Below are 26,153 nucleotides of genomic sequence, written 5' to 3'. Positions count from 1 at the left end.
TACTACAGTTTATTGTTCCTCAGTGAATATATTTTGGTTCCTGTTGATTATATATGTATAGTCTTTAAACTTTATTGAATTGTTTATTTATTCTTTTGTTTCAGTTGGATATTTTATGAAGTCTTTATATATATATGTGTCATATATGTGTATGTATGTCTTTGATAAATATATAAACCTCAATCATCTAAGGCAGAAAAGTTAGTCTGAAACCATCTCTAGGCCAGCCTCTGAATTTAGAGGCAACCACCATAAATCTTCAAGCTTATTTTTTAACATGAATATACTCCTGCATCAAATGGGAATTCCTGGTAAATTAAAGACAAAAAATCACAGTTGTCTTCTGTGTCAGAATAAAAAAATAGAAATTGTGTGTTGCTGTTCTATTTGAATCAGTTTTGAAGTAAATGTGGCTAAAAGCCCTGTCAGCCTGCAGTGCCAGCTCTATCTTGGCTTTTAACTTTCCTAAGGTTTCAGAATATCCTGGGATTTAAGGTTGGTTGTTTGTGGGAACAGTGAACAAGAATTACTTGAGCATATTGTTCAAAAACACCACTGCAGGCAGCAAGACAATGCAAGGAGTGCATCCTGCTTGTTCTATAAATCACCCTGATGTAAGAGCAGGGAGTCAAGAGTTGGGAAGAAGTCCTTTTGGCCACAAGGGATTTCACCTGCAGCAAATGTATCAAAGGCCATGAAAATTAGGAATTGGCATCAAATCCTGTGGAAAAAGGAAAGTGTCAAGTCAGGGCTGAATGCATTACAATATAACCACATTGCAAGGAGAAACATTCTCCAAAAAAAGAAAAGAAATGTTGGGCAACAGCATGTCTCCTTCCCCAGCATGTGACTTAAAGCACACCCAGCTCATGGGTAAATCTGCCACTACGACTTTGTTTGTTTGTTGACAAGGTGGTTTGGTCTGCAGGCTCAGAGCGGGATTGCTCAAGCAAGAGCAGTGCTCTGCAGGGCCAGTCTCTTGTGCATCAGTCTACGAATGACATTGGGCCTGAAAGGACGCCTTTGATTTTGCTGAAAGTCACTCGTAGGAAGTTTCCACAATACGTAACAGTTTCAGGATCTTATATTTCCACTACAAATTTTAAATTCTGCCAATATTGCTCCTATTAAGTTTCAAAAAAATAGGTATGCAATAATCATAACAGTGTTGTTTGGTTTTGGTCCTTGGACCACAGCAAGAATTGTGGAATTCACTTGTGTTTTCTCTTGCTTTGACATTAAAAGATTTTGTAGGATCTTTTAAGTATTTTTATAACTACTATAAATCATGTAAAATGATATTCACTAAAGATTGGTATGTAAATCTTTGAGTTCTTGAAAGAGATTTTTTGTTTATATGTAGTATGATCTTAATCGTATGCATCTGAGAAAGTCACCACTGCTTGATGCCACTGGCTAGTTTGTAACCATCATATGATTAGTGCTAAGAGAAACTTAATTTGAACAAAGGCTTCTCTATTTAGGCTTGCAACTTGAAACACTAGCTTACTTGAGATTTCTGTCAATTTTTGTCTTTGCTGAGCTCCTCTGTTCCACCAAGTAAATTATGTCACCATTTTTTTCTCAGAACTCTGCAGAATAACATTAAAATCTAGCCCTAGGATATTACTAGAGATAAATAACTTAAACTCTGGTGTAGGGAACACAGTCAAATCAAGATTAAAAATGTCCAGTTTGTATTCGGTTTTGTACTTTTTCTTCAGGAATGAGAGAAGCAACAAGAGAAAATGTTGAGAGAGAGAACCTTTTTATTTTATAATAGTATAAATGCTTTTCATAGTTCATAATCTTCTCATCTCGGTGAAATAGATAATGCTTCTGAAGATATTTTTCCCCTGTTTTTATAGTGCATGGGGTTCTGTTGCTACTGATTTGAAGATATCATTAATATTGTTACTGTTATATTTTTAAAAATACTTTAAATAGTCTTAAGTCTTATCCTCTCTGAGACTTTTTCTGATCCTGTTTCATGTGCATTGTTCTGCATTTTCACTAGGGCCCACAGATTTGATTTATACCTCATTTACATCAGTAGGGTTTGGTTTGGATAGGGAATCCTACTTAAAAATGTAAGACTGAGTCACACTAAAAATCTGTCTAGCCCTCTTTCTATAACTGTCACGGGCTGTCACTAGGTACAGGAACCAAGCAGACATAGTAATACAGTGATATTACAGCAGACCACGTGTACTACAGTATGTATTTATAATTACAACAATTTGTGCCCTAAGAACCTCTGGAGTCAGAGATTAGAACTGGTTTTCTGGACTTACTTCCATGAACTTGCTTAATGCTACTTTACCCCACTTATATCTTCATCAAAACAAAAAACCCCTGGCTTGCCCAATCAGTGCCATGTATTTTACGTTGTAATTAATATTACAAGAGAATGTATGCAAGTTAGCTTGTATGTCTTTTCAAGAAAAGTGGAGACAATACCTTAGCTCTGAGATACCACTGATGCTTATGCTAATGATTTGGCTGATGGAAACAGAGTGTGCTTCTTAAGCAACCAGAAGTAAACAGCAAAACAGGATTAGAATGCAAAATGCTCTTGACAAAGAGCTGGGTTTTTTTGAAATAATAAAGTGAATGTCTTCAGAAGCATGAAGAGTTATGCTGGAATACTAACTCATAAATACAGAACAGAGAATGAATGGCTATGTTACAAGAACTTTTTGCAGAAATAGATCTAGTGTTTGTAGTTAGTGACAAACTGGTGTTATGAGCAGCGTGGCACTACAAAAAAAGGGGAATGCCATAGAAAGCATATGCAGGAGACATAAAATAATCCTTTTCTTGTAATTGGTCCTAGTAGAACTCAGTTGGAATAGGACATCTGGTTTTGGTACCACAGTCAAGAAAGTGATGAATCCATGGGACAGCCTAGAGGAGAGCAAGGAGAACAATCAAAGATCTGGAATGCATGGCCTACCAGACTAAAGAGAAAAACAAAAGGAAGAATTTACTCTCTGTTTTCCATTGGAGAAAAGGATTTCACTTAAGTTGCAGCAAAGGAGAGTCAGATTAGGTATTAGGAACAATATTCTTAAAGTAGAACACGTCACCTTGAAAGACAGCAGCATCCCTGAGACTGGAAGTTTCCGAGAGCACACTAGGCACACATTTCTCAAGAGTACACAGGTTTAGCTGATTCTGCTATGGGACAGTGAAGAGAATTTCCTGGCTTTTTGATGTCCCTGTGACACACTGATGTTATAAGGCTCGTTGAACTTACTGTATCCTGACAAACCTAGCTTTGTTATAATTCCATTAAGCCAAATTTTCTGTTTGATTGTTTACTACAGTAGTGCTAAGGGACCATCCAAGAACCCACGCGATGGGCAAACATGTAATGCTGTTTTGCAACAGCACCAAATAGTTTACAATTTAAGTGGATAACATAGATGTGGGACAGAGGAAAGAGCTGTAAAACATGCTAGGAAACACAGAGATAATTTGAAAACATTCATGTCTTTTAAAAGCAGCTCTGTCCATTTTGATCACCTGCAAAACATGATTGTCACAATTCTCTGTCTTAGAATAGGCATCTATGTGGTACTGAACAACTGCAATGGGAAGAGAAATTATTTTGTACAGATGTCTATCGCTTGAGACCAACTTCCTTGTTCTGCATTCACATAGCATCTTGGCTGGTGTTTCTGAACATTATTGCAATAGAAATCACATATGAAATGCTGCACTTTTTGAAAGTGAATAGCAATAAATCATAAAATTAAGTACTTTAACAAGTAATTAAAATCACAGGATTTAGATGTTGAGCAGCCATCCATAACCTCAGGTGGGTGTCTGAAGGTTATGCAGAACAGAAATCTTAGGGAAAAGTATTTCTCGGGAGATTTCATGTACACCTTCCTTTACATTAGTCTTGAAAGCAGAATACAACTATTCAAGTTTTTTTCTGCTTTTTCTGGCTTTATATAAGTTCATAGTTTTAAAACATTCATCGCTTTCTTGCCTAGCATGAGAAAGAGGTTTGATTTTTTCAAAAAGTCACAAAAAATTAGAATAGTGTCAGAAAGAATATCAGCTAAGCAAATGACTGTAATGTATCTATCTGGCCATTCTGCGTTTATTTTAAATGGTATGAGGACCAGGTTCTCAAATAATATAACTTGACATGGATGTCATTTGTCTTGTAAGATCTATGCCAAATTATACCCACTACAGAGCCTTCCTTATGTTTTCCAAATTCTGAAGGAAGAGGGAAGGTCTTAAGTGGGTTCTGCGATTAACTGATATGAAAGTTTAGAAAGAATTAAGGATGATGGTGAGGTGATTTTTACATAGTCATTAGTAAGAAATAGGTGATCAATTGCCCCGTTGTCATTTTACTGCGATCAGCAATGCTGTGGCTTACAAAACATGGCATGTGACACCTGTCATGTTGATCTGCTGAGGCAGTTACATGAGAAAGAACAAGAAAGTATTAGCATAACATTTCCAATATATATTTGACTTTTGAAATTTACAGCTGAAGTATGTGGGTCATAGCTCACAGTCACTTGATTTCATAATGTTTTACATATCCCCAAGATGTTTGGAAGTCATATACATTCCTCAAATCAGTATTTTTAATATATTTGACAGTCTCAAATCTGCCATGGATGGGACAACATTTAACATGTGCAATGTGAAAATACATATCCATAATACAAAATCTAAAATATTTTAATTTTAGTTTATTCATGTCTGTGAGAACATGGCAAGTGAAAGATGGATAGAGCAGGTTAAGTGATGTTCTCATAGATTTGCTATGATGTGTAAGATAAAAGAGACCCATTAAATTATATATCTTATTTATGGAGAAGCAGAAGTAGCCCCTATGGATTGTCAAATACCATATGAAATACTGTCGAACATGGTAATGTGTTCTTGCTAATAGTTCCATTGTTTGCCTGGGACCAAGCAGTAAAATAGATATTCAAAAGATATTTAACATGTCTATATATTTTGAAGCCATTTTCTGTTGGTTTTTTTTTTTATTAAAATAATACTTCTTCATTACATTTATCTGTGACTCAAATAATTTTAAAGTTAACAATATTTGCAAAATAAATTGTTGTCAGCCTGTCAGTTTGGAGCCAAGACATTAAAATAGCTTTTGGACTATGAATTATATTTACAAAGCTGTTAGGCTTTGGTATTTTTATTCCTTTAACGAAATAATTAAAACACAGTTAGTTAAACTCTGTCTTCTGTTGGAAAGCACTTCACAACATAAAAGCACAGCACAAAAAAACTGGCAATATTAGATGCTCTTTAGTTTGAAGAGATCAACCATTTGACCACTCACAGAATTTGCCCCACTTGCCTTTCCTAGAAGTAACCATATCAGAAAAAAAAACAAAAAACAAACAAACCAAAAGCATTTGGGCAGTATAAGGTCATCTACATTGCTTTGGTCATCAGCACGTGCAAAAGGAGACTTTAATTTCCCAAACTATTCATCCAACATATTTAATTAGAAAGAAAAACTCAGACTAACAGGGCTAATCAGAAAACAACTTGTTCAAAGCATAAATCACAACTGCTTAATGAGGAACAATCTTCATTTTTTGTATTTGTTGACCAAACACTTATAGGTTTTAGTTTTATTGACTTTGGTGTATTATATTTTTTTATATAAAAGAGTATTTTCATATTTGAAATGACCAAAGCATTTTTTGCAGTGTTTTAAAGGATCAAGAGTCTGATTCTAAATAATCATGATTTAAGAAGAAAATGCCATAAAGAATTAGAATTTATGTAAACCACCATGCAGTTATTTCATAATCATCTATTTGCAGGAGCAAACACCACTCCAGCTTTTGCAACTGCCCTACACATAGGACATATTGCACTTGGTAATACTAAAGGGAAGGTCTCCTATCAGCTAACTCCACACTGCTTCGTGAAATATGGGTTTCTCCACGTATAACATTTAGTCTCCTCTGGACTTATGGTTTTGCTGGTAAAATAATTCCGACTTTGTTATGCATTCTTAGAAGCAGTCACACATACAAGATGAAGGTTTGTTATTTGTCTTCCAATTTCCAAATTTTGTTTGTAATTCTGCTGAAAAGTGGCATTGGACAATAAAGCCTATGTATTACACAATATTGGACTTGCTGGCATTAAATATTTAAATTTTATGGTCTTACAGCTTTACAAGTGCATAGGTTTTTATTCCTCTGCTTCCTACTAAGATGTCAAAATCCTTTTGCCAAATCAATCTACCATCTCACTTCTCACTTAGAAACCCAGGTTAGGAATGTGTGAGCTGGATAGATGATTCTACACGCTGAGTATGTTAAAACCAAGTATAAACTTGCCTATAAGGTTCACTTTAGAGTTTATTTGCCCCCCCCCAAATTTTTTTATTAATACACGTTAACATTTTGGCATACCACAGTAATACTGATTTACTGATTTCACTGGCCTTCACTTTCGTTGTTCTGTGGAGATTTTACTAGTATTAAGCTTCCAGTGCTTGAAAAGTACTAGGCGTATTTCTGAGTCTAAGTATCTACCTCAATGTACAATGTGAGATTTCAGACCAAACCAGGGACATAGGCTCTGATTCTAGACTTACAAATTAGTTCATCAGCTGAAATCAGCATTAATGATGTAGTACATTTTGTTATGCCCCTTTTGAAGATCATGGTACTTTGCCTATAGTGCAAATTACAGTTTCAAATGCATGATCTGTGTTCAGCTTTGTCACTCCCACTAGTACAAACACTGGCTATTAAATTTGGGTGGCCAAGGTTAAACCACAGGATAATTTTTCAATGCTGACTGAATAAAATTGATCAAAGTCTTTAAATTTTTTTTTTTTAAATAAGTACCTTGATTGGAAATGTTCTCAAAAGCAAAAGTTTCCTTTTCTCCCCTCTCTCAAAAATTATTGCCTGTGAAACTTTACCTGGCTGATAGTCATACAAGTCTATAACTGTACACCTAATTTGACCTCTAACCTAATATTTAGGTTTATAAAATACTTTTAAAATATTTCCATATTGAGGTCATTTTTATTCCTTATAGAAGGTTACTTTAAATCTATTTCCATCTGTTTGAATCTGTGCATCTAGGTACTTTATTGTAAATTTATGATTCTTGTGTTCTGATATTGTTGCTCATACACCCTTGCTTTAGCCTGTACTCTCATGGTATGATTTAGTGTTAACTTCAGTGTCAGGTCTGATGATGAGTTTTCCACTGCCTTTACATGATTCCATCTTGCAGCTTTGTTTTTTTTTCCCCCTCTTAGATTTGTACTTAATTCACTTGTGCTATTTCACTTCTTTACGTGTGTGGTACCTGTACAATCTCTACACTTTGACTCAGGTTTTTGGGGGAGATGCTTTTAATTTCCCTGTTGTTCTTTGTCATGCTTAAGACCTTTACCTTTGGAATTCCCCTGTGACTTTTTTTTTTTACAAGATTTTAGAAAGAAATAATTCCCATGGGTCTTTAATCCCACTTTCTTGCTGCTCTGGAGAATAGCGTTTTTTGACGTGCTCTTTGAGTGAATGATTTGCAGAAGGGAAAGTATAGATAGGTAAATAACTCATTCATATTACTGATGAGGCTGTTCCCTAGTGGAAAAAAAAAGAAGATGAAAGAAAATTATGCTAATACTTCCAACTGTTCAGCATTACTTTCCTGTATTTCTTGTTTTCTCTTTAACCTCCATAAATCATTTTTGTATGCTCTGGATCCAGAAAAAAACCCCTAACAAAATACTTCAAATGGTTATTTATATAAAATCTTTATCTTTCTGTCTGGAAATCAGCTAAAGGTGTGAAAAAGCCTTCCATGAGCCTCCCCAGAAGAAATAACAAATTTGCTTTGTTTACCTGTACACTTCCTGCATGAAAACATATGTAAATCTTTTCTTCTCCATCTGCAATTTTATATGTCCCTATAAAATGCTGGCATAGTGAATAGAATAGCAAAGTCACGTGAGCGGTTGTTGAATTACTTGGGCACCATCCTGAAACTGCTTTATTCAAGGGCTTCAGCAAGAATTGTGGTGTCATAAGCCTCATGCAAAAACTTTTGCTGATTGTTAGAGGCATTGCTTGCGCAAACTGCTTGCTTTTCTAACCTAACTGGAAGCAAAGTAAACACAGTGGTGAACTGTTGAAGCCTTCAAAGCAGAAACTCTCAGCAGAAAATTTCAGCTGAAACTTTCAAAAATTTTGCTGTTCATGTAGTGGAGTATTCCTAATGAGGCACTCATTTACTTTGACAAAAAAAAGGAACCGGAAGGCTATTTTTCTCCCTCCTCTGTATTTAAAGCCTTCCAATAATATTTCTGTTTTGCCACTACTTGAAGTTTTATTGCATACATGGCATCTGCTGGCAAGTTGGAACGAAACTCCGAGACACCAGAAGAGAACCAAACCTTCTTTAGTATCTGAAACCCAGCTCCAAATGCCTGAGCAAACATCCCATTGTACACCCAGGGTCCCTGGTGAGAAACCCGGCTCCAGGAGAGAGTCCTTCCCACTGCAAGGTTTTGTGGGGAAATTTATGAGCCTGTCATTCTATCAGTTGAAAGGGTTTCCGGTTTTGGCCTAATGTTGTGAGTTTAATATTTAAAGTTTTGGAAGGGAAGTGATTTGTTTCATTTTGCTTAGGCCTTTATGTGGCTGAATTATATTTCAGTAATCCCCAGTATCCATAGCTACAGTACTTTCCCACTGACACAGCAACACTTCCTGATAAAGTTTCCCCATAACTCAGCCAGCAAGCTTGTCTTAAATCCAGCTTCTGTTTCTCCAGTTAAAGCTAATTACACTTATATAGCACCGGGCTTTCCACTTCCTCCTTTTCTTGGGGTGCACAATTGCCAAGAAGATCTATATCTGCCAGGAAAAAAAAAATCCTGAAAGTTGGTGCCAATTAACAAAACAAATACGTTGTAACTTAATGAGTACCCAGCAGATCAAACCTGATCTTGCTCAACAGAAAGGTGGTGTAGGAGTAAATAAAGGGCAGCACTTAGCCACTGGCAGAAGGGGAGGGCATATTGTTTTACCAGGGAATGCATTTCTGCTTTGCTTTACTGAGTAAGACCATGCACTTTCTCCCCTTCAGACCCTGCCCACAGTGCCTAATTAATTCACATCAATTTTGAAAGAATACATGATTAGCTGTCCTAAGGCTAAGCAGTAACATATTGAGTCACATGCTAGAAGGCCTGGTTTGGGCACTGGCTCAGGATGGCAGGATCCATGCCAACATAAGAAGCTAAATTGGTTGCAGGGCAGGGGGTGGGGGGCTTGCCAACTAGCTGCCTCGCCTCATGGCACCATCTGCCAATTTGTAGACTGATGTTGGCATCAGATCTGAAAGAGCCACTTATCCACTTGTACAGCTATAGGCCACAAGAGTGAAAGGAAAAACGTTTGAAAATAAGGAGGAAGTTGACTAAAAAGCACATCTCATCTAGACAATGCCTGTCAGGTTACTGTCTACAATACTTTATCATCAGATGTGCGTATTTCTTAAGGAATAAAGAAAGAAATCCATGATTATCATATCTTCATACCTCAGATTGCAAAGAACCTAACGTTAATGCTCCCAGATGTAAAGAGTTACCTGTTTCATACATATCATGGCATATACAATACTAAAATCCCTCAAATCTTATCCTGTGTGAGGTAGCTTCCAAAACCTAAAATGAATTCTTTGCTGACATAGTCTACTTCGGGCCTTCAAAAGTAGTGAGATAAGTAGAAAGGCATTCTTGAAAGAATGTAAATTAATTTCAAAGTTACTTCAGGGGTAACCTGGATAAGAACCAGACATTTCATTAAGGATATTGTGTTCTTTGAAACCATTCCTTCTCTTAGGGCCTATCTCAATTCAGCCTTATGTCAATGGGATCCTAGCAGCTTGCACCTGGCCAGGAATCTCTCATCTTTCTCCATCTAGCAAGAAAACTGAACCTAAGCTTCTTAGATGCCCATCTCTGTGCAATGATTCATATCTCAAGTTAAATCCAACACCATAATGGTGAGAGAACAACTATAAATGTTGATGCTAAATGCAAGATCATCTACTATTAAGAGGAAAACTACTCACAAAGACATAAATTTAGTAATTGCTGCATTGTTTAGATGCTCCATTTATTTCTAGACATGGCTCTGACCTTGACTTCATCTACACAGCTTTTAATAAGTTTTGTCCTAGAAATCTGAGATACCCTTTTTCCCTTTGTAGCCCATATGGAACAATGTCAGCAAAAGGGGAATCACTGGAGTGAAAAGAGAGCCTGCAGGAGTCTAAAATAATGTAACATCAGAGAAAACTTATTTGCTTGCAATTTCTTATTGCAGAAGGTCAGCATAAGTCCTTATCGTGGTTTAACCCCTGGCGGCAACTAAGCACCACGCAGCCGCTTGCTCACTCCCCCCTGGTGGGATGGGGGAGAGAATCAGAAGAGCAAAAGTGAGAAAACTCGTGGGCTGAGGTAAAGACAGTTTAATAGGGAAAGCAAAAGCCGCGCACACAAGCAAAGCAAAGCAAGGAATTCATTCACTCCTTCCCATGGGCAGGCAGGTGTTCAGCCATCTCCAGGAAAGCAGGGCTCCATCATGTGTAACGGTTACTTGGGAAGACAAACACCATCACTCCTAATGTCCCCCCCTTCCTTCTTCTTCCCCAGCTTTACATGCTGAGGATGACATCATATGGTATGGAATAGCCCTGTGGTCAGCTGGGGTCAGCTGTCCTGGCTGTGTCCCCTCCCAACTCCTTGTGCTCCCCCAGCCTCCTTGCTGGTGGGGTGGGGTGAGAAGCAGAAAAGGCCTTGACTCTGTGCAAGCACTGCTCAGCAATAATGAAGACACCCCTGTGTTATCAACACTGTTTCCAGCACAAATCCAAAACATAGCCCCATACTAGCTGCTATGAAGAAAATTAACTCTATCCCAGCCAAAACTAGCACATTCTTGTTTGTCTGATTTTTTTTGAACACTGTGCAAGATCCATTAGTTGTGTAAATATAGTAGCTTGAGATTAGTAAGTCCTACCACCCTAGAACTTTTCCCCAAAATAAAAAGAACTATGAAACCCAGCCTGAAAGAGATGGAACATATCCCATCTCCTTCCCCTTTCCTGAAAAATCCTATGGTTTTATACAATTGCATTTCTTAGTTTTGATTACTGAAATGTCCTGGTTGCACTCTCAGGTTGTACACAAGCAGATAAGCTCCAGTACCCTCTTGGAGTGTGCACTTACAGGACTGCTTAACAGTGGCAACTCCAGTCATGTGAGGATCCCACCAAGAAAAAAGAAACCTTCCTTCATGTGGAGACACTGCAAGAGTTCTGCACCAGTCCATGGTGGGAGGCTATACGACTCATATTTCTAGTTGACACCTTACTCATAAATTGGCCCCTAGAGGCCATTGGTAACTGTCTTAAATTAGAGCAGCCTAGAGCAAAGTGCCTGAGGCTGCTTCAGTTTCCACCCTAACTGATCTGGCACTAGGAAAGTCCTAAGACTACAGAAAAACATAACCACCTCTGTACAATCCCCACCCTGAAGCAATTGCTGAAATAAGCACTCAAAACTCAGTGAAGGATTTTGGATATTGGATAGATAAGCAGACCTCCAGAGCAATATTTATTGCTAATTTTGTTTCTTTTAATGATTTTTATACATGATAATGTAACCACAAAAGCACAAAAATGTCTAAATACCTTGGACACTTGAGGTTCTACTATCTACTGTTCCACAGTTCATTTGTGTTGTATTTTGTGTATCTTCTGTCATGAGCACACACCATGTATATTATTTATTAATTAGTAAAATTTTTTCTGTGTTTTACACTATACTTTACCTGCACATATTTACTATGCGGGTTAGAGCTTGTAGGCATCTGTAGTGTCCTAGGAGGATTAACATTTTCTTTCCAGGGTATTACTTTAGACCTATTAAATTATTTTCAAAAGACATTCAAAAATGGTATAGATCGGGGTGGGAAAAGGAATGCAGCCTCTTTAATATTAAATTATAAGTATTAATATTTAATGGAGTAAAAGATACGTCTTGGTTTATGTTGCTGCTTACAGGAAAATGGGTGATGTTAATCTGCACTGAGTTATGTAGGGAATAGTCGAAGTGGTGAAAAGTACAAAAGTACAATGTGGTGAAATATCACAACTCGAATCTGTCATGTACTGGAGACCATGTTGTTGCTAACTCTGGTAGAACAAATAGAATTTTTTTTCCAGATTTATAAAAAAGTTTGGAGGAGCCAAACAAACATCTCTGAGTTTGGATAAAAGTTTCTGTCACTGAGGTGACAGGACCAAAACAACAAGATATGCCATTTATTATAGAGGACATGAAGAAGTTATTTGAGTGAAAATTCTTACAATTAAGAAATAGGAACTTTCACTAATGTGATTATTTTGGCAAATAGTGTTCAGCAGGAAAATCTTACTGTAAAGCAGAATAAATGGAAAGTCAGGGAGAAAACACAAATGTGGAAGCAAACAGGTTACGGTGTAATGAAGGTGTGAATGTGACCCAAGAAGACCAAGAAGAAACTTAGTATAAGCAGTCACAAAGCACCCTTCACACAGCTCTTCTGCGCCTACCAATTGCAGCACATATGGTCCTTGAGCAGAGGGTCTCAGAACAGCGGGTTAGTTTACATACCATATGTATGCAATTGGTAGGCACAACGGGGTTGCGTTAAGGTTATTGCATCTGCCCTAATTCGGAATTCCCTTGTATTTTTAGGTTTATGTCGGACAGTAATGTTATTTTAACAGCTTTTGTGTTAAATTTCACATGTTTTTTTAAACAACATTATAGCTTCCTTTATTTTCTTTTTATTAATTTTGACTTTGTAATAGGGTCTCTGGAGACTTAAAATTGAAACACGTTGTAGAATGATGGCTGTTAGAAGTTCCATACTCCCAGGAATGATTATCAGCTAAACCCCGTGCTGTCTGACTGCTGTCTATTTAACTGAGTACTTAGTATTTTGGATTTCCAGTATTTTCAGAATGTATGTGATCTGTGGATTATTTACAGAAGAATTCATGGAAATATTTTTTTTGTTCTGAATCTCTATCAGAAACAATTTGTCTATGGGAGTTCAGTAATATGAAAACAAGCAGCTTTGGTTAGACAGTGTGGTTACTGATCATATCTAATTTGAACATAATAAAACCCTTACAATCAAGTTGGGTATGATGTAATCCTTACAATCAAGTTGGATATTTTACAATAACATCAAAAATTAATCTTCTACCAGTATTTTCAACAGCTACCTAAAATATTAGTGGCAAATATTCTTATGTGGTGCTTAGGAAAAAATACTTAAGAGATATAGACAACATTGAAATGTATTTTTGCAAAACTTTCATAACATTGTGAAGGGATTTTGCACTATTTTTACTATTTTGTAATCAGAATTCATATAAAGAAAATTGAATCATCTGGAAAGAAGGGTTTAATGGTCTCCGATGTATACACAAATTTTCTGCTAATAATATATCTGCTGCTTCACTTAATTTTATTTTTATCCACAGTATGTTATCCACCACCACACACAGGAGACAAGCAGTGCTCTAATATGCGGATTGCAAGGTGAAGTATATGTCTGAATACTTCAGACAATAACTTGTAACAGTTACTGGAACAGTTTAAGCATTGGTTTACCTCTAACTTCCTAGTGCCAGGATTAATAATGCCTGGCAATTGCATCAATATGGTGAAAGGAACAGGAGATGGCAAGCACATTCACATAGCACATTTCAAGCATAGCTTATACTCTTTTGTAAATGCCTTTTACGGTAGACAAACAGTGGAAAATTATTATCCTTGCGCTGAAAAGCTGTGCTTACTTCACCTTCCAAAGAGAGAGAACTCCTGTAAAGTTTAATGCAGGCCAGTAGTATAGTTTTTAAAAAGGAAAAGTAAGAAATAATCGGACAGTGAAATTCCATAGATTGTGAAGACAGGCTAGAAAGCTACTGGAATTGGGAAATACAGTGCAGGTGAAAAACACCATTGAGGACATAACACAGCATATGCGAATGCAAAAAGCACTAGGACTTTGTTGCTAATCAGGTCATCTGTTCTTTTGAGATTGCAATCTATGCAAAGGAGTCTTTTCCACATGGCATAGTTTCTCACATTCAAACCTGGAGGAAGTTAGGTAGGAGTCTGATTATTTAAATTATAGCTACACATACAATTTATGTAAGCATCTCCAATAGACCTAGATATTTTATAATAATCCAGAAATTATAGAAATTTATAGCAAAAGCAAAAGGCAATTATCTAGGGTCTAAGTTTTATTTTTCTGTGAAATTTGACAACAAAAGCCAACTCTTGCATGGGCTGAGCAAGCATTCCTGAATGTAGGAAGAAAATTTCAGGAAGTCAATGAGGAGTATATTGTAAGTTTAAATGGAGATATCTTTAATGTGGAGAAGCAAAAAAGTCCCCAAACTTTGAAAACCTTAGAGTTCAAAGACTTACACAATATCCTGTAAAATGTTGGATCCTCCAAAGTTTACACATACATCCAAAAGGCAACAACTTTGCATCTGATTTCATTTGGCAGAAACAGCTCCTAAGGTTAACCAGTAGGAAAGGACCGAGACACTTTGAATTTGTCAGCTAAAGGCATGCGGAGTTGAACTGCTCTGGAGCAAATGAACTTTCGCATAGTAAAACACACAATAAAGACTAAGGGAATAAATGTTTTTCACTAACAGCCTTCCAAGTGGTGAAATTAAAATATTTTAAACTCGTAAAATTGAGCTGGCTCTTTAAGTCTCTACCAAATTCTGCAACTTTGGCAAGTACTCTCCCTGTACAAACTGTTCTCTTGGTGGCTTGTGAAAGTCTACCTTGTTTATTAATCCTCTTTAAATTACTGCAAAAGGATAGAGGTCTTCAACATATTGAACCAGGTTTGGTCATGAAAGCAGGGGCCTCAGGGTCTCTTGTTCCAATAAGAGAATAACAGGTAGAAAAAATAGAAAAACTGGTGCTGTGGAGTTTTGAATCAAGGCCCAGATCCTCTTGGAACTGCCATAGGATGGATGGGTCCTTGCCATGGATGTCTCTTAGCACGATGTAAATAAGTATATTCTAATCACAGAGAGGACTGCACAGGTGATAGGCCTGTGATGCCAGGAGAGGAACCAGAATATGTTTCTCCTTATTCAAAACAACAAGGCACTACTGTTCCTCACTCCACAACTTTTTGTCAGTGTAACTAGGTAGATCCTGTAGTTATAAATGACCTTCTGTTCTGGTTGCTGCTTCTGGTGAAATCAAGTAGTTGCCAGGGTAAGTGTAAACCTTCAAAATTCTAGGAATTCAAAATTATTACTAAAATCATTGACAAAAGGGTGATATTCACTTCAGGTTACCATTCCTGTCTTTCCTCCTGGTACCCAAAGAAAGCAAAGAGTGGCCCACAAGAGCATATTGATCTGAAGTAGTTTCATGCTGAAGGAATTTCATGCCAGATTATGGATATAGGAACTCTTTTCTTTACAATCCTTTTATGATTGCTCTAGGAACTCTTTTTTTTTTTTTAAATAGCTTAGTCAGTCTTTGCAGAATGCAAGCAAAAGTTGCTAACCCTTCTTGCAAATGTATTCTGAATAAAAATCTATGGAACAATATACTTTGTGATGAAATCCTGAGAGGAAATCACTGAAATACAGCTTTGCGTAGTGTTAGTTATCTCATCTTCACGGCTACATTCCTGAAGTAACGTTTGTGTACAAAGGCATGTTTGCACTCACTTTCATGTACATATTGTCATTGTAAATAGACATCCAGGGATGGCATATGAAAGTTGCTGTTTAGATTCATGACTACTCATTTATTCTTACAGACACAGATATTTTTCATGCTATAACTCAAATATTGTTTAAAAAAAGTGGTCAGAAATGCCAACATTACTATTTCATGGCTAGCCAAGTTACTAGAAGAATATCCAGACTAGATGGAGAGTAATTGAAAGGCTGGTCAGTGGGAATGTTTTTTTAAGATTAAGCAAAAGGGTTCACTGTTAAATATTATCTTTCTTTCCTCTTCAGGACTTCCAGAGAAAAATCAGAGAGGATCTGAACTGCTTGGAAGAGTTCTTTTCGATGTATTTTCACTAAAGCAGATAACTGAAATAGCTTTTTTGAGCCATTAGATTTTGTAACACTCTCTAAAATTATTTCATGAAGTCTTTCAAATTAACCATTTTCAATATTTTTTTCCATCTCTTTTTGTAGCTGTTTTCTCATTCTTAATAACTAACAAGGTGTATTCAGCCAGAATGTAAACAAAACTTGATAAGGAATATTTTCATTTACTCAAGATTAATTTTGCTGCCAGTGTTTGTTTCTCACTGTATTTGAAATTTATACCAAGGTGGAAGGCTTTGCACAAGACCTGTCATATTACTTAAGTCTCCAATTTGGTGGGCAAAGCTGAAGAACAGAGTGCTTCTATCTGCAGCTGCAAAAAGGCAGAGGTGAGAGTCCCTTGTGGATGAACTGGGAGAGGGATCATGGGATTCATTCTTATTCACTTCTGACATATTTTACAGGCTGGAAAAAGCAGCCAGCATAGGTCTGCACTCAAACATTCAAGTTCAGGGGGGAGTGGGCTGAATCTGTTCCCCCTGCTCCTGTGTGCTGCCCTGATATGTGTGCAGAGGAGTGAATTTCAGTTCAGGTCCTGGTCCAGAGAAAGAGTATTGCTCAGACAAGAAAGCTCAACATGTGCCTAAATTGAGCTGAACGTAATGTGAACTTAAGTTCTCTCCTGAAGAGGGGTCCTGATGATAGGAATTTGCAAGGCAGAAATGAATAGTGACAGCAGTAGTGGACTGTAAAATGTAGGCCCCAGGAGAGATGCAGCCATATCTCTGGAGCTGGTATTCGCTTTGCTAGAATATATAGTCAGATTCTTGAAATCTGTTAAAAGAATCTAAACCCATTTCACTTAAAAGGAGATCTTATACTCTTAATAAAAGACATCAGTGTCATACTGCCAGGCATTACTGTCTTTTGGAAGCCTGCGTTCAGAGGTGGCCTATGTTGGTTACCGCCTTGATATTGTAGTAAAAAGAACTGGACAGGACAAGCCAGCCTCATTGCTGATCAAGTTTATGTTGGTCTTCATTGACCAATGGAGTGTCTGCCAAAACTCTCCACTCCTGAAGCACTCTCAGAAGAAGAAATGATCTTTTGTTTGCAGATACAACGTCTACCACAATGTGATGCTTGCTTGTGATCAACGTGCCCAGGCACTACAGCATACAAATAATAATAATGACAATAGTAATAATGATATTACTACAAGTAAGTTACATAACCAAAGACTAGTCCAAAAAAAGGGACTACACAGCTGCTAAGCTGTCACTACATTGCATGGTCCAGGAGTATGTTAATAGCTCCTGGATTTCTCCCAAAGAAATCCTGAGCTGGATCTTCATGCAGTATGCACAAACTGTGTTCTACAGGTTCTAGATACATTGGCCTTAGATACATGCCACAATTAGACTGATTTGTCTGGAACTCATTTGAAGTCAGCAGCTGTTTAATTTTCAGAATCCTTTCCTGATGTAACAAGCTAATTTATTACATCAGGAAATGCTAAGCTAATTTACACTAAGCAATTTATACAGCAGCCTACTTAAACTTTTTTCCAACAATATTCACTTATTTCCCAAAAGTAAGGTTTTCTCTAATGAACATGTTCCATATATTTTATCTGCATTTTGTAGGTAGGATTCATTCAGAATCAGTTTGCCAAATAGCCAGAAGTCTTAGGAAAAAGCACTGCATGAGTAGATGTTAACAGAATTTTAAGGGAGGGAATAAACGCCCTATAGTTACCTTAAACAGCTAATACCTGCAGCTGTACCCATAGTAAGGGTAAAACAGCTATGGGGTAGGTGGTATATGTAATGCATTTCTTACAGCGATTGCAGATATAACTGACCCTAATGCCTTCACACGTGTAGACATCCCAAGCAATCAGGGCTATCTGCTGCCTTCTCAGGTATGCGTTATTGAAGAAAGTTAGTCATTAATTTCCAAAATTATGCCACAATCATTTGGTGCCTCTCCGACTGACTGTTGAAGGCTTTGTTTTGAAAAATGGCACTTTTTAACTCTCATCTGCTATTTGCACTGCAAGAATGACGCTTCCAGGATTTTAAGTTCCTGCTTTGGGACTTAATTTTTTTTCTATTTTGGATTTTTGTCTTACATTCCAGCACACATTTTGCCCTTGGCAGATTGAAAGGTGTCTCTGTCAGGAAACATCATCCGAGGGAGCACAAGATACTTCACAGCACAAAAAAAAGGTGTGGTGGAGGAGGGGAGAAAACATCAGAAGCATTGCAAAAATACTTTTTTGTTTTGTGTTCCACAGCTTTAAAACTTTTCAGCAGCTTTGAGCCATTAAAAAGTGTAACTTGCTGACAACTTTTTACATGGAATGTCAGCTTTGCGTGATTTGAAACAGCTGAGATAATAACTCCCAAATGAGAGGATTATAATCCTGAAAGGAATATAAGTATGTATAGTACTAGCAGCACCTCTCTATATTAATGCCTAGTGTAGACCAATTGATGGAATAGCTAACCTTTTTATTCATACACGAAAGCAGTTTTATCTTTGTATCTCTTTTCCACCTTTTGCATCCCAGAAAACCTTGCAAGAAAAACATTTGCTTCTTAAGAGTTCATTTGCTCCTGCTATTTTTTGCTTACCTGAGTTGAAAATGTTTCTTTGGCACTGTCATCAAATTTATTTTGACCCAGCTGCTATTGCAAAATGTGGACTTAGTAAACAAAGATACTATTTCCAAACAAATGCCCTTTACTGTAAAGAAAACAAGACAAATAGAACAGAAGTAGTGCTGTGTTTGCTCAGAATGGTTTTTAAAGTTTGCCATGAGGTGTCAGCAGCTCTTTAATTTTCAGAAGCCTTTTCTGACATTAGGATCTCACAGCAATTTACACAGCAACTTCCTCAAACTCTTTTGACAGTGTTGGAATATTTTCCTAAAATAAAGATTTCTATTTTAGAAGTCCTTGAATGTTTCCATATGACTAACACAGATGAATTTGTCTATTTGTTATAAATCCAGTTATAGCTGCAAATAAATTATTAAATAAATGCAAAATAAATTCATGTTTTTCTTCTAATTAGCTTAGTTAATTTACCTGCTGTCCAGTATGTTCACTACCTCCATTAAGTTAAAAATTGTATAATCTCTGTGAAAATTTAAATGTCACAGTATTAAGAAAATCAATATAATATACATCAAGAATAGCTTGGAAATAACATGTTTAACAAACTTTAGAAACTACTATGAATTTTAGCGTTAGCATGTTAGATTTCAGTGCAAATACTGTATCTTCAGGTTTCCCCAGGTGGCAATGTGTATTAAGAAATGGATGCCTATGTCTGGAAATGCTGTTCTTGCCATTTTTATTTTCCCAAGTTAATTTAGCTGATGAATGTAATATTAGTCTTGGGTTTAGGAATACCTTCAGAGGGCAAGTAGAACTGGAGGAAAACCATGACAACTGTGTTCCTTAATATAGTGGGCTCTGGGTAAAGCTAAAATTTTAACCAGGCTTAAGAGATTAAATCAAAGCCTATATTCAGGTCAGCTAGCTACTGCTACCTATCACTATATTATCACTGTGTCTTGAATACATTGAAATTAAAGTTCACTCAGATAATTTGGTCTTGAAAAGCACTATCCTAAAATGAAAGTTTGTTGCCGAATGGAATATATTCCTGCACCAAACCAGTGTGAAATTGTTGGAATTGACCTTAAATCCTGTCATTTTGTTTTCAGATGTTAGGGCTTACCCTTCCTGCTAAACCTGACAGTGCCTCTTACATTCAGCAATAAACCTTACAGTAGTGCTATTCCACTGATCTAGCCAAAAATCCAAAACGCTCTACAAGCCTGAACTCTTAACGTTCAAAGTAATGTTCAGTGTAGGAGCACCGAGACTTCACGGCAATCTGTGTCTGTACTCACACCTGGAGATTTCACCACAAAGACTACAGAGAAACCGGTGGGGTTTAGCCTGATCACCACATTTGTATTCTGAATGATATCTGATGGGAGTCAAGACATGGAATGTGGGCAGAAAACACCAAAGTATTTTTAATCATTTTTCTATCTCTTGAACGTGAGACAAAGGAAGGTGTGAGGAGGATATAGCCTGAGCTGGCTAGTCTATGTTACCATCTAGCATGTGTGGAAAGTGATTTAAGAGCAATAGGTCACACTTCACTTTGAAGTTCAGATACTGCCACATCTTTTTGAAGACATGATCCTGCAAAGTGCTGAGCACCCTGGCTGAAGGCCAGGAGAACACATAAATACATGCTTAACTATAATCATAGGACTAGGCCCCTTGTGTTAAAGTTGACATGTGCTGAAGTGCTGGTCTGGATTAGCGCCAGAAGGTTCAGCATCCTTCAGGATTGATTCCGCAGCCAATAAACTAAAGGCTGCAGCTTAACTGTAAGCCTTGGATTCTGTTTACATTTCCTGCTTGCATTTTAGAAAATAAAACAGTGGTTGTTAAACACAGAAAGTCCTTGCTCCTTTGAGAAAATTGACATAGATGGAGGCACAAAAGTGCATTTTAATAGATGCAGGCAACAAACAGGATACTCACTTCATTTGGCTGCATGCAAATCCCCCCTTTCCCAAATAATCCCTTAATGATCTGCTAGCACATAGCATATTCGGGGTCTGTTTATGCGGCAAACAGAAGTCTTGTCTTTAGGAGCTGGCTTTTGCAAAGGTCTCAGGTGGCAGTACTCTGTTCCGGGCCAGAAGGTCTTGGGCTGAAATTCCACAGCAGGACTTAAGCTCATTCCCACTGCTAAATAGGAGATTTTGCCATTTTAGAATGGCCAAGTAGTTATCGCAGCTTTCTTCTGATTGTTTCTGGCAGATGGAGCAGTTAAGAGCTAAAACTCCTTCAAAATGCTGGGCTTTCTAATGGGCTGAAATTCAGGCCTGCCTAAAAAGAGTTTATATCCTTAAACTGTGAACACAGATGGTGGACCTGGGGTGCATAGTTATGAAGTAGGCTTTCAAGTCTGAAGACAATTGCAATGAAGGTAGAAGACAGTTCTACAGACAACTGTGCAATATTAAATGTAGCTACAAACCTCCACTGTTTCCTCTCCAGGTTATCATCCTCCTTTCACCATCAACAAAATGTTCTGCAAAAGGATTGCTGCAGCCAGCATTAGGACAATGTGAAAATGAACTTACCTTGTTGTCCAACTAAATTGGAACTAAAAGAAGAACTTAACGTGCTTACAGATCCTGCTGGTTTCTCCATGGAATCTACAGAAGCTTGGCTTAAATTTGCTTTGGCTACTAAGATCATAGGAAAACTCTTTTTGAAAGTTTTTTTCTAAATAATTGGAAACTAACTCAAACAAGATTAAACATAAAATGTAAATGTTATTGAATCAATTCTTAAGGCTTAACAAACTTAAAATTCTCTAATTGTTTTAATTATATATCTTTTTCCGGCACTAAATACATTGAAGTACTATGAGAAAAGCAACACTAACTGACAGTAGAAATTATCTAATTCCATGTAAAAATCTGTTCCTGCAAGACGTCTCTCTGTCAAACTCAATTTTACAAGCACTAGAGGATGACCTAGGCCTTGACACCATTAGGTACTTATCAGATGGAACCAAAAGAACTTCCAGATGTTACTGATCCAATTTTGCCTGAATATGAGAATGAGAAATTGTTGCCTAAGTGGTAATGCATCTCTTTCTACTGTTTCCAAACAGTATGAAAAGAATGATTATTTATTCCTGAATGTCTTTTTCTTTCTAAAAATTTATGGAAGTACTAGCCAAGCACAGTAAAACCAAGTTGATTTTTGTTTGTTGGAACTTAGTTATTGGCAAATGATAGTAAAAACAGGAAATATTGTTTTGTGTCTGAGACATTAAACACACTCTGTGAAGTTCAGCATTAAGGAAGTCACATTTTTGTGCCTCGTTCTTCAGCTGTATAATGGGAATTCCCTTTTCTAGCTTAATGTATTTCTAAATAGGTCTCTGGTTCCCAACCCTTTTGGTAGAAAGTGGTTGGACTAGATGATTTACAATGTCCATTCCAGGCACATACTTCTCTTTAGACTGTAAATTCTTGAGGGTTCCCTTAATATGAATTGTTAGCACCTCATCATATTTAGGCTCTTCACTCCCAGGCGTCATTAGAATAAAATTGCTGGATAACAGTGGTTTGCTCCATTCACCCTACAGTGCTAGAAAATTATATTACCTTGCAGTTAATTCAGAGGCAGAACCCTAAGGAACAGCCCGTACTTTTGTATCTTCTGCCATCAGTTCTGCCCCTTTGTACTGTTACTCCATGGAAGTGTCTGAAAAACACACGTTGTGTGACTGTACTTAGAACATCTCCACTGTTACCAAGCTTCACAAGTAGAAGCACCACTGATTTCTGTGCCCTGGGATTGCCTTTTGGGGGGAAGGGAAGCAGGCTGAATCAAGATGGAATCTGTAAACTGATTCTGATTAACTTGATCTGATTGTGTGAGGGAAATTATTTTAGAGCATTTCCTTTATTTTTCTTAACAGAGTAGCCTAAAAGGATCTTTTACAGGGATCTTTTTCATATTCTGTTTTTGTTTAGCTATCATCTGCTGTCAAAGGTGTTCACACAGACCTGAACTATGAGTTGTGGCACTGCGGTAAACTGCCTCCTTTGGAAGATTTTTAGAAGCCCTTCTTTGAAGGTTTGGCCTTTAGCCTGTGAGGGTCAAAACACATTTGGGAGCTTATATTATTTGTCACCAGGGAGAGCCTAGGGTAAACCTAGAAGCAGATTTCACTTCAGAATCCACATGATTAAAATTGAAATAGTATGTCTGGTATGTATACAGAAAAAAATAATTGGATTCAAATAGATCCAGCAGGCAATTAATCCAAAATAATATATATATAATATGTGTGTAATATATGTGTATTTATGTATATATATGTCTGTATATATAAAATCTATGGAAAATTTCCATGTCAATAGATAACAGCATTAATATATTACCCCAACAGAACTCTGCAGGCAAAGTCTTGATTCCGTAAGTTTAAAACCTAGCAATTGTCTGTTGAACTTGTGTAGCCAGCTCCACTGAAAACAATGATTCACAAATATTTTATCTCCAAGTTACAAAAAGTAGCTTTGTCATAAGATATTGTTACAGAACTGGTGATGAAATTCAGCACAAGGGTGCCTCAGATGCACCTTTCACATATAGAGTGAGCTTTAACTTTCAAATTTGATATCCAAAACACTGCCAGAAAAGGATGCATTCTTCATGAACTGGTCTATGACATATCAAAAAGAGACAATTATTGCACAATAGTAATTTTTAGCATCATTGTCAATCACTCATCTTCAAAACTTCTAGGACTGGTAGGAGAATATAACAGCCCCGTAAAATAAACATCCTTGCATTTTAAAGCAGCCAAAAATTGTACTGGATTTAGGACTAGATTTAACAACATAAGAGAATCTCGAGGTGATGTAGAGTTGACCCAATTATTTTGCATTCATTCTCTGCTCTGTCCAGGGAACTACTAAAAGAAAATGGTAAGACCAGAGATTTCTTGTATTCTAGTTGTATTATATAGCAGCTATGAGCTGAAGCAATTCAGAGCTCTGGATCTGATGCTCCATATCTCCACAGATTAAAATGCAGAAGAAATTGAGTAAGGAGGAGTAAAATTCTTCCTGAACTGATCCATAGTATTTGTCATAAACTTTGCTCTAGGATATTGCACTGCATGCAAGAGCTAATGAGTCACTAACTCGGAAAGCAGGACACTTGTGTTATATTACTTACTCTGTCATTAATCTGTTGTGTAGTCTAAGCAAGTCACTTCCCTTTGTCTTGAGTCTCTTTTTCCCTTGTCTTTTCTATATGGAATATAAACTTTTTAGGATTATACTGACAGGCTATATTTTGATCATATATATACTAATGCCAGCCCTAGGACTCCAAGTGCTGGATCAAAAACATCACAGCTGCATGATGCGAAACTCTTCTCCAGTATAAACTCAGTCTGAAGGTACAGTTTTGGGTTTTGTTTGTTTGTTTTCCAGAATAACCTTGTACTAGCAGCTTGTACTAGGCTAGGCCTCCTCACTTTCTCAACTCTTTACCTTATCAGCTGTGGTGCTTGTTCTCACATCATGGGAAAAGATGGTTTATGATACAAAGTAAGGTCCTATTATGTGTTCGAGATACTTCAGCTGCAATACAACTGTGTGTCCAAGCCTGACCTGAACCTATGCAGCCAAATGATTACCAGCTCAGATCTGGTACCATACCAAATTTTCTGTTACCATACCAACAATTTTCTCATGCAGCATCTCTGGGGTCCAGGTTGCTTCTCGAACTTTTAGATACTAATATAGCAATTGTACCTAGGGCAAAATTAATGGAACCTTTGTCTCACTGACTTTGTTTGAGTTAGTTCTTTGAGCTGTTCTTAATTTATGTTGATGGAAGACAGAGTTAACTTTCATGTTCTTTTGAGTTTACTTTCCTATTCATAGAAATACATACCTTTACAAGCATACTTTCTGATTGTTGGCTTTTAAAAGTATCATATTTTTCTTTCTTATTTTAAAAAATACTTTGGATTTTTGTATTTTTTTGTGCTGTGGGGTTTTTTAAAAGAAAATGTAGGTCCATTGAATAGCTCTGAGTTTCACAGAATGACTGACATTTTTAACAGAGATTATATAGTATTGGCAACATTCATGTAAAATGGAAACGTGAAATGTAACATTTACTAATGGCTTAATAAATTGATCTCGGGAAATAGTTTCTCTTAAACAAAGTAACAGAGACTCATCCCCCCCTTCACTCCTTCCCCTCTCTTCCTTCAGAGAAGGAGAATCACAATTACACCTCCGGGAAAGAGGTGTAGTGTTCACACTTCATCAAAGGAGGATCAAACACTTTAAACAGTTCTTTTTTAAGTTAATAGTTTCCAGACTATCATTAGTCATTTCTTATTTTTAAGTGAGAAAAGTCATAGTACTGAAAATAAAAGCCATCCAAAGACTGCAAAAGTTTGACCTGTAATATCTAGTAGACAACTTTTATTGTGACTTAAAAACTTCTATAGGATGGAAATACTGGCAAGTTATCATCTTTTTGTGCTCAGGATAAGTTTTTGATGCTTCTGTTGTGCTATTGCTCTTATTGCTCATATAGGAAGTAATATTCAGTATGATATTTTGTACTTTTGTAGCTAAGTTAAACAGCATTGCCCAGTCTGGATTTAACAAAGTATTGTACCAAGTTGTAAATGTAAGCAATCGTATGATAAATCTTTATTGAGAAGTAGAGTCTTTTTATGTGTTGCTTCCATCCCTCTATGTTGCCAAGGTGACCATACAGAGATAAACCAGCTTAAAATGTAAATAATCATATCCCTGAATATTTCAAATTCAGAATGTCTACTGAGTAACATTAGAACTGTCAGACTTATACAAGTAATCGTATCTGAAAGATCCTGCAGCTTTTAGTTATATATCTTTTAAGGTTATAGCCTCACAAGAAGGCAATCCACCGAATTATGTTTTTCCTCCCATAAATTGCAATGCAGCAGTATTTTGTTGTAAGAAATAAAATTGTTCAGAAAAAGTAAATTCAAGGTAAGACTCAGAATTACTGTGATGTCATACTACAACGACAGACTCTGACAATCAGTCTTAAGCTGATAAACTTCAGTGTATGATTTTTATAGAAGTTCACCTGACTGTCAGCAGCTGAACTACCGTCAAGCACTGGCTTAGGCTTTCTTTCAAACACTTTTCCATTTTCCAGGTTTCAGCTCTATAAAAACAAAATGCTCCCCAAAAACACATAAGTGAGGCATGTCACTCCAAGGAGACTTCAGAGCTGAAAGTCTTGAGGTCATCATATTCATTCCGGACATGCTGTACCACAAATGCTGCAGGGGATACCCTATTTCACTCAGCTGAAAGACCAGATTTCAGAGGTTAATAGATGACA

This window comes from Ciconia boyciana, chromosome 6 (assembly GCF_034638445.1).
Source record: "Ciconia boyciana chromosome 6, ASM3463844v1, whole genome shotgun sequence".
In the NCBI taxonomy this organism is placed as follows: Eukaryota; Metazoa; Chordata; class Aves; order Ciconiiformes; family Ciconiidae; genus Ciconia; species Ciconia boyciana.
The sequence above is the reverse complement of the archived record's forward strand: the minus strand, read 5'-3'. Positions refer to the sequence as shown.